The sequence below is a fragment of the Lytechinus variegatus genome, chromosome 5, assembly GCF_018143015.1.
Source record: "Lytechinus variegatus isolate NC3 chromosome 5, Lvar_3.0, whole genome shotgun sequence".
Taxonomy (NCBI): domain Eukaryota; kingdom Metazoa; phylum Echinodermata; class Echinoidea; order Temnopleuroida; family Toxopneustidae; genus Lytechinus; species Lytechinus variegatus.
Window position 1 is genome coordinate 29,938,653 of NC_054744.1, and position 16,588 is coordinate 29,955,240.

The following is a 16,588-nucleotide window of genomic DNA, read 5'->3' on the forward strand; positions in this document are numbered from 1 at the left end:
CCAGAAAAAACGAAACCGAGATTTAGCGATGTTTTATCATAACTTAATCACAAATACAAAAGGCAAATGACCTAGCATTGTAAAGCTTAGAATCTCCTCTTTCATCTAAAATTAGTTAGATTATTTTCTCATTCACGCATGAGTGAGCAAAAATAATTTAAAGAGGGGATACCAAAAAGTCATTGGCGGGCTGTATCTGGGTTTCAAAAAGGAAACCACATAATTAAAAAGTTCAATATCTGCTGTTTAATTTGATACCTCAATTACAGAAAATGGTTAAGAAATAACAAAGTTCTGGTTATTTGAAATAAGGCTTGAATTTCAATGATTTCATAAAATGAAGAGGTTTTGCAGGCTTGCGTTGAAACTCACTCGACACTCCGTTCCGTTGACGATCAGCCATGCATTAAGTCTTTTGTTAACCATGCGATAGCCTCTGTTGGAAACCGGTGAAAACACGTTTATTTAATGAAATTATGGAAATAGACCAGTTCGTAGTTGCTTCTGGACAATTTTGGTCAAATGACCTTTCATTTCTTTTCATTATGATAGGCAGATTTCAAAGCAAGATATTACGTAAGCTTGCCTTACATAGCAGGATGAAGAAATTGAATAGACCAGGTGACTAGAATAGCACACCAATGAACACTTTATAAAGGTGTTTGTTACATTCCTACTTTGAATGCATATCATAGTATGTTGCACAGTGTACTTGGCAAACTGTGAAATACCAGTCGTTAGTGGACGCATTGTTGTATCTTGCGGATGTAAATGAATACCAATATTCAAAAGAATATATGAATAATCAAGACATCAACGTTGATGCTTATCTCATTGGATTTTAAACCACAATGTCGCTTTAGTACAAATGACCTTCCTCTGATCATAGTAGAATCATTTGACCATGCGCAGAAAGGAACTACGAACTGGCTTATACGAGCATTGTTTCGAGGGGACATAACTTTTTTACTTCTTGACCATTTTTTGTGATTGAGGTATCAAATTAAAGAGCAGATATTGAACTTTCTAGACATGTGATTTTCTTTTTGAAATTCAGATACCCCCCCCCCCCGCCAAATGAGTTTTTGGTATCCTTGCTTCAAATCGTTTTGCTCACTCATGCTCGAATGTATCAGATGAAAGAGGAGATTCTAAGCTTTGCATCGTATAGGTCATTCGTCTATCTTATTTGTAATTACCTTTTGATAAATCATTGCTAAATCTGGGTTTCGTTTTTTTATGTGACGCACTATATATATACACTCTCACACCCACACACATGCACGCGCTCTCTCCCTTTTTCTTCTTCTCCTTTCTACTTCTTCTTATGTCTTTTTATCTCTTCCATCCATCATTCCTTACACTAGCGATATAAAACTGTTGACATGCACCGCGCTTTTTTTAAATCCAATTCGTCAACTTTGTAACCACTTGTTCATCGGAACGACAGGACTGTCGTAAACATTTCCAGACAGATGCCTTCCGGCTATCCGCGCAAGCATACGAACTCGGCTAACACGAACCACTCGAAATTGAATGTGATTTTCTCCAAATGTCTCATTTTGCGCGTGTCTATTCTGCTTGGCTTTTCATTTTTCCCGTGGTCAATAACATTCGAAACAATTTCCCTCGGTATCCATCTGTAATGTCGCGGTCACTCGTTAAACTAGAAAATCAGATAAGAACCGATTGTACTTTAGTAAGGCTATGCTTTAAAGTCGCGTCACACCTGACCGAATGTACATGTAGGCGGACGAAGGGTGACGAATTGGGAAAATGCTCGAAATGCACGCGAATTCCACGAATCCAAATAAAAATTTCCGTCAAATCATGCTATCAGTAACTATTGTCAAACTTTATCAACGAACTATGAGCGAAGGATATATATGACAGTCTGGACCCCTCAGAAGAACAGCCGCTAGGCTGAAGAGGGCTATCCAGCCCATGTGTTGGAAAATGAATAAATAAAAAAAATAAAAATAAAAACATGTGAAGGATATCGATATTTCGGTTCACCTCTGTGAGTAAATTGCAGCAAAGCGTTGATATAACCCAATAAGACGAACGAATAGTAAGCAATGGTTTGATTACTGAAGCCAGTGCGTTGTGTGTAAACGTCTCTCCCATGTTTCATAGATGCAGGCTATGTTACAATGGAAAACACTCCGTCCCTCGGATAGGACGTTAAATGGAGGCCCCGTGTAGAGGAGAGTCACCACCTTTGCACGTTAAGAACCCATTGCACTATTCGTATAAGAGTAGGGGGAAACCCCGGTGTAGTGGTCCACCTGCATTCCCCCCAATCAGTTATATCGGGAGGAGAGACCTGCGGGTCACAGTGATTCAGTTGGCTTTTCGCCTCCCAGGCACAGGTGACGCCAAACAAATAATAATAATAATATAGCGTGCGATTAAAAACGAAGACGAGGGAATAGATCGGGCGTTATTGTACGTTTGTGTCACCGCTTCGTTAAGGGTTCTTTCGAGATCGGTCCACTTTGGCAAAAGCGCGATAAGGGACTATGCGCGACAATAACACACGAACGATAAACAGGATAACGAACGATCACCGCAGACTTATTAAGAGATGCGAATTCAAAAAATTTTACCAACGAGTTTTCAATTCGTCGAGAAATTTAAACATGTTCAAAATTTCCGCGCAAATTTGAAAAATCGTATAGCTGTTAGTTAAGAAGGTGTTTGAACCAATACACGAACGGTAAATATGATTTACCATCAGTTACCATTGAAAACGATCTTTGAAAAAGTGCTTTTCGCCAGGCAACGCAAGGCATATTTCAGGTGAGGGGGCCTTTAGTCACACCAACGAAACTTACCCCAAACCGAATAATGGTATGTCAGTGATACTAACGTCATACATATTTTGGTGGAACTGAGGTCGCTTCCGCTGGAGAGACTGTGACATTACATCGATTTAACAGTTGCCACAATGTCAAGCCAGATACCAATTAATCCAAAGATGGACTCTTTCCTTCCTAAGATAATCATGTTGATGGCTTCGGGGGATAATAAGTCCATTTAAACTTGTTAATAGTATACGATTAATGCATCAAATGGATAATAGTAGACCGGCCAAACCTCAAAAAGTGCTCTAGATAAGGATTCGACGGCAAAATTTGTTAATGCTTGGCATCCCAGCTAATAGTCTTGCAAAAATACCCAGGAATAGCGTACGGGCGGATGCCAAGCGCAATTTTGCGTGAAAGTGTCATTTTTAGCGTAAAATCTGAAAGACTGTCGAAAATCACGCATTTTGATATTTTGACGGATTATCATCATATTTTTTATTATCTTTGATATGAAATTATTTTTATTCAGAATTTCAAATTATAAGTCTACTAAATATGCATTTCAAATTTGAATATTACACACACACATATGGCACAGGGAAACATAAAACCGCGATTTCCTCGAAATAAAAGTTTGTGAAAACTATCAATAGTTTGAAGTTTTTTTACGCAACATAAATTCATCTATTTAAATGCATTTATCCATCGGATGTATAGGAAATGTCCTAGTGCCACAAGTATTAAAAGAATTTTCAAGTAAGATGGTAGATATCTCATTTTATGTTATCCGAAAGGAGACAATGTGCATTTTACCAGGTGCGCATTTTGAAAGAAAAATTGAAAATACCGTACATTATGTACATAATTACATGTATAAGTACATACTAAAGCGAGTTTTTATTTACATGTATAAGTCCATAATAAAGCGAGTTTTTAATTGGATAGCACAATTTGTCAATTCCTTGCATCCCAGCTAAAAGTCTTGCGGAAATACTGAGGAATAGCGTACGGGCGGATGCCAAGTGCACTTTTGCGTGAAAGTATCATTTTTAGCGTAAAATCTGAAAGACTGTCGAAAATCACGCATTTCGATATTTTGACGGATTATCATCATATTTTTGATTATCTTTGATATGGAATTGTTTTTTATTCAGAGTTTCAAATTATAAGTCTACTAAATATGCATTTCAAATTTGAATATTACACACACATATATAGCAATATGAAATATAAAATCGTGATTTACTCAAAATAAAGGTTTGTAAAAACTATTAATGGTATAATGTTTGTGTTCCGCATCTCAATTTCGTCAAGATTTAGTGCTAACCGAATAAATACTTAATAATTGTTGTCATGTCACATATAGTGAAAACAAATACTGAAATAAGATGCAAGATATATATCATTTTATGTTATATATGCGAAATATAACAATGCACATTATTTTATCAGATGCGCATTTCTGATAAAAAAATAAACAGCGCACAATATTACATCGATATTGCACATATCTTATATCAGTGCGATACTCGTCATGATATTATATAGGATTATGTTTGCTTTTGTAGAGTTCGATCTTCTTGATATTTCCACGAATGAATTGGTGCTGAACTTAAATCTACCTGTGGCGATATTCAGAAATAGGTCTGATATTTAATTTCTAAAATCAAAGAAAACATACATGTATGAATAAAGCGATTGAATTAGCATTTTTAAACCACTCTGTCAATCTACATTTTACTTCAGTTATTTGATTATCAAAGTATATTAAAAAAATGGCCGTTGCACGGCAGTACCTATTTTTTTGTCTCGCCGGCATAGCAGAGCAGGACTAAAGGAGCCACTTCTCCGGTGGAGGTGACGGTATTTTTGATATAACAGCGTCATATCAACCTTGAAATCTTAACCAAAGTTACATTTTTCAAAATTTCATTATAACTTTGAACGTATAGAAAAAAAATTAATGACACTTTAATATTCATGTATTACTGATCGTCTTGCACAAGTTTTAGATCACATGATTAAGGTCAAAGGTCATTTAGAGTCACTGAACTTTGGCCATATGGGGAATTTTTTTAAATGTCATCATAACTTGATTTTTATTGATCCAGTTAAAGATTACACTTGAACATAAGGGTATTAAAGTATCATCGATCATTTTGCACATATTTAAGTTCACATGATCAAGGTCATACGTTATTTTGGTTCGATGAGCTATGGATGGCGTTTTTTTTTTATTATTAATTTCAGTTGTTTCCAATGTCCTGCTGCTATAATTATTATGTTAAAATATGAATAATAAATGTTATTTGGTCTTTTGCATTGCAAATTATAATTTTCATTCAATTCATTTTACTTCATCAAAGTTTTTGCATTTGCTATTATCACAGGTCCATGTTGTTATATATTCTGGTCTAAGACGGGGGCCGGACAGCCCGACCCTGGACATACCAATGCCCTTTTTGGAAATGCAGTTGTACGACAATCTATATATTAATATATATGCGCTGGACGCTGGGCATTAGCCTTTAGATTTGTTTGTCATAATGGTCGTGCGACGGCATTTCCCAAAATGGCAATACACTGTGGTGAAATGAGCTTTAAGATTTGAAATGTGAACTTTAAATGTGAACTTTAAAGGACAAGTCCACCCCAACCATGCCAACATAAAATTGATTTGATTGAAAAGAGAAAAAAATCCAATAAGCATTACACTGAAAATTGACAGAGTGGTTTAAAAATGCTAATTCAATCGCTTTATTCATACATGTATGTTTTCTATGATTTTGGATATACATGTAGATATTCCTGTAAAATTAATGCTACCATGGTAACGGCAAATTAAATATCAGACCTATTTCTGAATATCGCCACAGGTAGATTTAAGTTCAGCACCAATTCATTCGTGGAAATATCAAGAAGATCGAACTCTACAAAAGCAAACATAATCCTATATAATATCATGACGAGTATCGCACTGATATAAGATATGTGCAATATCGATGTAATATTGTGCGCTGTTTATTTTTTTATCAGAAATGCGCGTCTGATAAAATAATGTGCATTGTTATATTTCGCATATATAACATAAAATTATATATATCTTGCATCTTATTTCAGTATTTGTTTTCACTATATGTGACATGACAACAATTATTAAGTATTTATTCGGTTAGCACTAAATCTTGACGAAATTGAGATGCGGAACACAAACATTATACCATTAATAATTTTTAAAAACCTTTATTTTGAGTAAATCACGATTTTATATTTCATATTGCCATATATGTGTGTGTAATATTCAAATTTGAAATGCATATTTAGTAGACTTATAATTTGAAACTCTGAATAAAAACAATTCCATATCAAAGATAATCAAAAATATGATGATAATCCGTCAAAATATCGAAATGCGTGATTTTCAACAGTCTTTCAGATTTTACGCTAAAAATGATACTTTCACGCAAAAGTGCACTTGGCATCCGCCCGTACGCTATTCCTCAGTATTTCCGCAAGACTTTTAGCTGGGATGCAAGGAACTGACAAATTGTGCTATCCAATTAAAAACTCGCTTTATTATGGACTTATACATGTAAATAAAAACTCGATTTAGTATGTACTTATACATGTAATTATGTACATAATGTACGGTATTTTCAATTTTTCTTTCAAAATGCGCACCTGGTAAAATGCACATTGTCTCCTTTCGGATAACATAAAATGAGATATCTACCATCTTACTTGAAAATTCTTTTAATATTTGTGGCACTAGGACATTTCCTATACATCCGATGGATAAATGCATTTAAATAGATGAATTTATGTTGCGTAAAAAAACTTCAAACTATTGATAGTTTTCACAAACTTTTATTTCGAGGAAATCGCGGTTTTATGTTTCCCTGTGCCATATGTGTGTGTGTAATATTCAAATTTGAAATGCATATTTAGTAGACTTATAATTTGAAATTCTGAATAAAAATAATTTCATATCAAAGATAATAAAAAATATGATGATAATCCGTCAAAATATCAAAATGCGTGATTTTCGACAGTCCTTCAGATTTTACGCTAAAAATGACACTTTCACGCAAAATTGCGCTTGGCATCCGGCCGTACGCAATTCCTGGGTATTTTTGCAAAACTTTTAGCTGGGATGCCAAGCATTAGCAAGCATTAACAAATTTTGCCGTCCAAAGTATAAAAAATCGTTTTGGCCGGTCTACTATAATCTTATTTTCTCTTTTATTTAAATTCCATGGTATTTAATACACTTAAACTTAAACTATATCCTCAAGCGAAGATTAGAGGAAATGTCTTGGCCGAGTGATTATATTGCTTATTTATCAACCGTATCAGACATCTGAGCAGGGCGACTTTGATACATTGTTGCTTGCTTAAAACTGGGATTAAATGGCCGGTCAATAAGTTTCCAATTGTTTTATCCACGGAACCAATTTATTGCCCGCTCAGGAAAGGCAATGAGAAAATGCGTGGAAATGTAGCGATCATTAAGGCAGAGCAAACATCCGGGTATTCTACGCGTTTTTTGTACTCGTCCTTGAACCGCGCAGTGCTATACGTCACAATGTTAATCAAATTGAGACAAAGCTGGATACTGCGTCCCCAGGCCAGGGACGCGTCATTTCAAACACGAATAAATGCTCAACATGACAAAAATAGATTTCCATTCTTAAAAACGTTAAGATATCTAAATATTAACGATTTTTTACTCTAGATGTCTGATTTGGTTAATAGCAATATTGACTGGCCTGGGGGCGAAAGGACAAATATTGCCCTCACTAAATTGATATCACCCTCGTCTACGACTCGGGCGATATAAATCTAGTTTGGGCGATATATGTCATATCGCCCCGAGGTCAGTCAATATTGCTTTATTATTGAATGCCCCCAAAATAGTGAGCGCTCGTACGCATGCACAACCAGATAAAGATGCAAGAAAAGAGAGTAAATTCGTTTCGGAAGCACAAGTGGCCCATTGGCGATGTCGAAATGGCTTAAGAGAAAGGAATGGGGATCCAAATTTTAGCAATGATATTTAATCATCCCCGCCCCCCTCCCATGACTCCTCACTCTCCCTTGAGAAGAAAATGAAGAATACAAAACCCAAACAAACAATTAATCATTAAAATCCCGTATATAAATCTATAAACTATTCATTCCACGCCTATTTCTCTTTCACGGATTTTATTTCATTCACTACCCTTTTTTCAGCATGTCTCAATATTCCTCATCTGAAATTCTAGAAGGTGAGAGATTGATACTCAGTGGCGCTTCATTTCTTCCCTGGAGCCATGGAACTTGTTGTCATGGACATGGTAGTAATGTGAGCTCGATTTAAAAAAAAAGAAAACTCATATACTACAATGTTTTTGTATGATTTAGAGCACATATCATCAACGCGAGTCCAATAAATAAGAGAAAATGTGTTTCATATCAATTTCAAGATATCAATCATATGTATTTCATTCTAAACGTTGATACGTTATAATTCTCTAATTGGTCCCTCGCTGGTATAAGATAGTAGAATATACAGGTATTAATCAGGGCGTGGACAATGAGGTAGGTAATGTATTGATCTTTTATTCAGATACTTCCCAAGCAATAATTATTATCAGGGATTCGATACTTTTATAAAGTACCACGCTTACTGAATATTGTTTTGTTAAAAACTATTGCCGGCGATTAATGAGATATGGGGTAAAACGTATAAGACTAATATAGAGAAACTTTACATTTTACAGAAAAGAGCACTAAGATTAATAACAAAGAGTGACTTTTGCAGTCCCAGTTTACCATTATTTCTTAATCTAAAATTATTCCTATATATGATCTTGTAAAAATAAATATATCTGTCTTTATGTTTAAGTACCACAGAGGAATTCTACCCAAAATATTTAATAATATGTTTAAAACCAATTGTTTCTTCCATAGTTACCACACACGTATGCGAAACAATCTTTGTGTTCCTTTTACGCATTTAACAATGAAAACTCATTCTATTCGGTACACAGGTGTTCATGAATGGAACTCACTATGTAATAATCTGAAGTCATGTTCAACACTCTCTCGTTTCAGACTATTACTGAAACGATCAATTTTTGAAAAACTATCATCCTTGGCTGAGTAGACTCCATTTCTTCTTCTTCATTTTATCCTCTTTTCTCGCTCCCACTCTTACTATGATTCTATTATTCCTCTCTTATCTATTTTTTCTTTATCACTTTCCTTATTCTTATGTTGCAATGTGTGTGCGGGTGTATGTTGTTTTATGGTGTGCAGGCCTTTTGCTAATAGTTACGTTTTTCAACTAAGTTAATTCAATGTTTTTTTCGTATTTTATTGTATTTTTCTTATTTGTCATTTTGGGCCTCAAATATAAGCACATGATGCTTTTACAGAGGTCCTGGCTAATTCTTATGTATTCGTTTATTTTGTAACATCTTGATTGTTTTAATTTGCCAAATAAATTGAATTGTTTTGTTAAAAACACGTATATGGATCAATATAGGATATACCACTAAGGCATATGATTTTCTTCTGATGGTTGCGGTGACATATCAACATTTCACTTTAATGTTTTAGCTTAATGATATTAGTGATTATTGTCTTAAGAATTGTTAACCTCGGTTGTTATTGATGTTGCTGTTGTTTTTTTTTCTTGCTGCTGTCATATTTTAGTATTTGTAGAAGTTCAATTCATTGTTTATATCCATGTACCAAGCATACCTTTTCTAACTTCTATAAACCTGCATGCCTTTCACTAAAAAGCCAGACTGGATCTAAAAGTGAAATTCAGATATTATAAGCTACAGAAAATAATCATGTAACAACTGGGTATGTTGCTGAACCGCTGAAGAAAAGCTGAAATAGTGAGTTTCGAAAATCGGCTTCGATTGGGCTTTTCCAATTACGTGACGCCATATCAGGAGGGTCGTGATTAGATAGGTTTGAAAGTAGAAAGATCAACATTCTTTTCTTTATTTCCAGATAATTACTTTCTTTCAATTTGTAGAGGAAACCAGCACGGACAATTATCCAGTGCTCAAATTGATGGAGACCTGCAGCCTTCGTATATAATTTGTGCATTTATTTGGTCAACTCTAATTTGGTCTATAAAGCTACATCATATTAATTGTATCATTCCCAAATTGATCACTGGTTCCTTAGCACATTACCTTACCAAAAAAAATCAACATACGTAAATATTCAACGGTCAGTAAAGAATAGGAAACAAGGAACTCCAGTATATTACAAACTTTGTCGTTTACTATAGTTAACATGATTTCATACGATGTGCATATCATACATACTCAAATTCGTATGATATGAACACTAATCAAATGAAAAACAAACTAAAGACAAAGATTTAATCCTAGAAAATATGTACGACAATACTTGGTTATTTGAAACATAACGAGCATGTACAAAGAGACCCCACATGACACACATCGTATCAATTACAAGGTGATCTTTTTGTTTGGTATGCGATAATACTTCAATACACTGTACATGTATGTTCATGTCCGTACAAACTTCAACAGATCGTCCGAGAACCGTCTATTTATTTGAGCTTACGGTTGGAGTATGACCAACGATCTCTCTATCCAATTCATGTAAATTCAAGTTGTATCTTTGAAAGTGCTGAGCGGGCCTTGTCGCCACTACGGCGCGCGGTGGTAACTTAATGCTTCATATTATAATATAAGAAAGAATTGATTATTATGCTTTGATATGGTTGTGATGATGGGCATGGATTTCTTTCTTCAAACTCCGATATTAAAATGAAATTGACCGCTGACCATAATTGAATGTTTCTAATGCTTCTGTGGTACAGCTGATTAAATACACATTTTAAATGGAAAATAAATTTTCATCTGAAGCCTAATATCTAGATGTCTCATGCTGTTCTTCTCTTCGCCCAAGATTGAAACAAGACCACATGATATACATTTTGCATCTGACGTCATTACCTCAAAGCGCCCTCCCTCAGAGGATATAGAAATATGCATAAAAGGGTTGTCACGTATGTGCCAGCTGCACATCAACATCGCATACAGGGCTATCGCGTCAGCGTAAGGTCCACATCTCAATTTTCGGATAAACTTCCTCGATATTTAATCATAAATGGTCAAAATTATCACATTGAAAAAATAACACGAAATACAAGTACCCAGTACTCACTTTTGATCGGTATTAAATCTAGTTCAGTATACCCATCCCTCTTTTAGCAATGAATGTTGCTCTCAAGACTTACTACATATATATGGCTTAATTTTTTACATTTCCCCTCATGATTACCGGTTATACTTTACCAATGATTAGAATAAACAGTGCGAAGTTGGTGAAAATATATGTTGGCGTTTTCTGGCAAAATTTAGCCGTGATTCAAAATAATCCCGATTAGATTAGTGGTGAAGAAGACATGTTCTCTATGACATTATTTGATATAAAAAAGTGAGTTTGGTTGTTTTTGTTGAAATCGGTAATGTTAAACCAGGGCTCCGTAACACAAAGGTTGGCAGTTAATCGCTGACTGAAGTGGCCTATCAAGATCATCGTTGCATGCGCATTTTGCTTCTTAGACTGACTAGGAACCAATCCCAATTGTTCTTTCAAATTAGCGATTAATCGCTTATTTTTGTGTTACGGAGCCCAGGTCTTACTTTTTCTTTTACTGATGCAGTTTAATGTGATTGAGGCAACGTCATTTGTAAGTTTACAAAAAGCTTTTTTTTGGGGGGGGGGGTACACAAACGGAAAAGGGCCATGAAGAGCTATGCAAAGACTGTCGATGTGTATTTTCTGCTGATTAGGTAAATGAATATAAGAACGACCGAATCCCATCTCTTGGATAAGTAGATCTCATGCATTGAGGTATTCGTGCCGCCATTTTAGAGGCTAAAGTCATTGCCTTGCACTCGTTGGTGATCTGCAGCTGGCGCATCTCTGACACCTCCGATTACGCACAGGCCTATATCCCCTGAGGGAGGGCGCTACATGAGATTATGACGTCAAATGCATATGAATGTCTGACGACTTAAATGTTAGAAATTGCTGCTTATGATTACATAGAATCATCTTAATAATTACAATAATAATTACTTCTTATTAAGCGCTTTTTCAAAAGTTATAAAGCGCTGTACAAATGACAAACAAATACAATCGGTAACCACTTAAAACAAAACTACACAAAATGAAACACTACTTGCAATATATTAAACATGTTAAAACAAATGAGATTTAAGCATCTTCTTAAACACATCAGTAGAAGGACATTGTCCAAGTTTATGGGGTAATCTATTCCAATATTTGGGGGCAAACACAGAAAATGACTTACTAATCACCTAATAATTTGAATGTCCGGGGGATGTGAAGAGGGATATGTGATGATGACCGAGTGTTGTACATTGATTGGCGAACTGTTAGGAGGTCTGACAAGTATGGTGGAGCTTGATCATTAAAACATCTTGTTTGTAATTGTAATCCTGAAACACCATCTTGTGCCCAACATGGATGAAAAACTAATAAAAGTCGTCAGTGGAGTAACATAACGATCTTTTGCTGATATTTCATACACTCGAAGTGAATTATCATGGGCTTGATTTCTATATTCATATACTGAATTATTTCATACATTTTGCAAGTAAGAGAACATTGATGGCTCATGGAAAATAGCATAAACGTGTGGTATTTGCAACAGGGTATACTTTGCGCATCATCCCAAAGATACCTTGAACTTTTGCGATTGCTATTTGCACCTGATCTCCTGGCGCCCCCAAGCGGACTCTTGATGAGGATATGACAGGAACACGTATCATATGCCGACGACAAGGGATGCGTCTAGCTTCTTTATTTTTCCCGAGAGGAAAATTCCAGGCGGGGCAAGGCAAAGATGAGCCGCTTAATCTTTCATTCATGAATAATATCGAACTGAATTTCCCTCTTCCGAGACATATAAGCAACATCATTGGGTTTGTAATCACCTCTTTGAGCTCGCCGGGGAGCGATATATCATCCCCAAGTTTAACAAAATTTGCAAAAGCAAAAACTATTATGATATGGTATTTAAGCCCTAGCGCACTATCCCGCACCCACGCACATACATTCCCACATACGAGCGCGCGCGCGCCCTATAACATCTCATCTCACGATCACACACGCCCTGCTCGACATCACCATGTTCATACTTTGATAATTGAGCATTTTAGCGATGAAGCCACACTTCTGCTTTGTCCACTATGTAAACCACACTGTGAAAACTCGCAATGCAGAGCGGCCAACAGGGTGGTATTGTCTTCTCATATTAAATTTGAGCATTTTATATTGTTCACACACAGTAAATGCACTGTGTAACACTAAATTCATCCATCACCAAACTCGCTTTTATGGATGAAATTAATTAAAAGGGCACTAAATCTCGCACACTTATTCATCTTGTTTCTCTCTCTCTCTTTCCCTCTTCCTTCTCTTTCTCTTCTTCTCCTTCTTTGTATATCTGTCTACCATTTCGCCATCTATAATGAAGCACATCTTCGGTAGATATGAAAACATTGTTTTATCATCATGTACCTGTTTTGAATGAATTGTTTTCGAGTCGAAAAGGGAATGTTGAGATCGCTTGTCCATGAATGTCATTTTCGAAACAAAGAGCGTATGGTATTAAAGTATACTAGGCCTAAAATACGCAAAAATGTCTACTTATTTATCTACTTTCCTATCTATCTATCCATCTATTTATCTATCTATCTATCTACTTATTTATCTACCTAGCTATCTATACATAGATATATCTATCTATCTACATGTCTATCTATATGTCTATCTATTTATATATCTATCTATCTATATACATTGCTCCATCTTTTCTACCCCCCCCCCCTCTCTCTCTCTTTCTCTCATACACTCTCCATTTCCCGCACATAGTAAAGACAAATCCTTTTCAGGTCTCCATAAACTATTAATTCTCTTTCTCCTCTCCCTCACTCACCCCCGCCTTCTTGTTTCTTCTCCCCTGCATTATCTCCCTCGCTGTATTTCCCTCTGTCTCTTCTACCCTCTCTATCTTTCACACATCGTCAAAGACATAAGTACCCTCTCCCACCCCTTACAATTCTCTCCATGCCCCCACCCTCCACTCCCTTCGTCTGTCTGTCATTCTCATCCTTTCTTTCTCAGACTCCCCTCTCGTTTTTTTCTTCCTCAGTTGCTATCCCATCTTTTTCTAATTTCCATTTTTCCAATCTCCCCCCTTTTATCTCTCCCTCTCCCCCCCCCCCTCTCTCTCTCCCCATCTTTCGCATCCCCCATTACCTCCAGTTCTCTCAGTTTATGTTCCCACTGGCTCCATATTTTTCATCATATTCATTCACTAAATCAAAGCATTATCAATATTACACTTTGTTTCCTTTCCACTTTATCACTATTATCGTAGACACCAAAGCATTTTTTAGTAGCAAAACAAAAAAAAAATAAAGAAAAACAAGAACCAAATTCGATATTATGATTTCTAAAATCCTAATGTACATCGGTACAGTCCAAGAATCTTATCAGGAATTTTTGTTTCGATGAACTTTATTGTAAGATAATATTACCCCAAAAACCCAATTACCACGTTATGCTGAAAATTACTGTCCTGGTGAACATTTGTGAAATTCAAATACAAAACTAAAACCCAACTTCCTGTCATATGGGGAAATCCCAGAAAATTTACCTCTTGAAAAACCTTTTTAGGTGTCATTCAGCAGCAGATGCGAGGAAGGGACACCCACATGACAATGAATATTACGAAGCCGACAACATGATAACGGGAAATGACGAGATTATTTTTATCTAAGTGACAGATACTAGGGCACAGTGGCTTTTGTTGGCTGACAATGAGCATATTGCTGAAACACCATGGATTGAAAAAAAAAACATTTCCTATGTATTGAATTTCCATTATTGCGCATCGAGAATGCGTCGACGTGGCAATATTCTTGATCACTATCATCTCTTCCGGTTGAAAAAAAAACAGATTTGTCATAGACGTTACTGATTCGGATTTATAAAAAAAGTGTTTGGGTTTATCGGAAGGGTCAATAACGAAATAAGGGATAAAAATCAGAACCCACGTTCATGGGGAAGGGGTTGGGTGGTGCAGGTTCGTGCCCCCTCCAAGTCCTTCAGAATCTCCCATCATCTGGAGCCAGGTCTAATACTGCAAGGTACCCCCCCCCCCCTCTTTCTCTACCTTTCCACTCTGTGTAGGCTGTAGGCTCACCTGCTGAAAGTGGCACACATGTCAGGACCCTTCCTAGATCTACAACTTGTCCAAACAAATGTCTTATATTACGCAAAATATCGAGAAAATCATGGATAATATAATCAGTTCGATATAAGTACACTGTAAGAAATATTGGGTAAAATTTTTACCACCACGGTCGTAATTATGTGTCCAACCAATTCGGGGCAGTGTTTTACTCAATGCGGGAAGCATATTATTGTCCAGTGAGGTTACAAGCAGCAATTACTTCAGAATGGGCAAAATTTTCATCACACTAGATAAATAAGAATGCCCAAAAAGAAATGTTGGTTGGACACATAATTACCCTCATGGAGCACTTTTACCCAATATTTTTAGAGTGTAGAATAATCGTTATCATCACAAATTCGACTATCTGTGGTGATTATTGTTGCATAGAAATATTTTGTCTTCAAATGAAACAATGGTATTTTGTCATGACGACCATATTGCGTAGATCAATCTACTCCCCTAATGAACTCGTTTAGTCTATGCTGTCATGGAAACAATTTTGTCCGTTTTGTGACATTTGTATTTTATCAAACCCATTTTCACTCTGTAAACTACGAGGACATTGCTCTGCACAAATACGTTCATTTCGGTCATAATCATTATGATTATGATTACCAATTGAATAGTCAGAGATGACTTAGACCGAGAGGGAAGGGGAGGGGTGTTAGATGAAAACTATATTACAATAACATCAGTGCCACGCTTAACTCTTAACATGAAGTGTGGAGTGCTACGGGGTTTCTTTATCGTTTTTGAACCATTTGGCGATATCATTAAAGCTGGATTTGTAGCTATAAATATTATGATTGACATTGAAATGATTAAACGGTCGCCATATATAATGACGCCCGCTGACAAGATCGTATTGATACTAAATAAACAATAAACTGCCAAAAAAGTCATTACACCACTTAAAATATGTTATGTTCAGACATCATATCTCGCCACACGTATGATGATTCACATTCTAATTCCACCCAATGACTGGGAGAATTACCGACTACGTAATTATTGCCACATTGACGCAGACTTTTTGTCTGGAATTATTTCTGCCTCTTAATTTCGTCTTATTTTCTATTTTTTGTCAAAGCCATTATCTATTATATCATCATTGTCGTAGCAAAAGATCAATAGTTGATTTGCAAGGTCCTTTGCGTAATTAAAGCCATTTTACTTCTGTCTTGCACCAAGGTCTCTTTCTGAATTGAAACAAAAATATTTTCTTCCATTCAATACGATCCATAACGGATGTATATGAATGATATTTTTCTGAGAAAACGGCTCCATCCAACGAAGCATGGCTCAAGGATCTATCATCCATATATGCTTGTCGAGTCTTTGCCGTATAATAAAGTAATGCAGTTATACCAACGAACCAACTCAAAATCGACCGACGAAATATCGTAATAGCTCTGGTCTGTCTTGGGTTAGTGGGACTGTATAATAACTTCAGCTACCGTTTGCG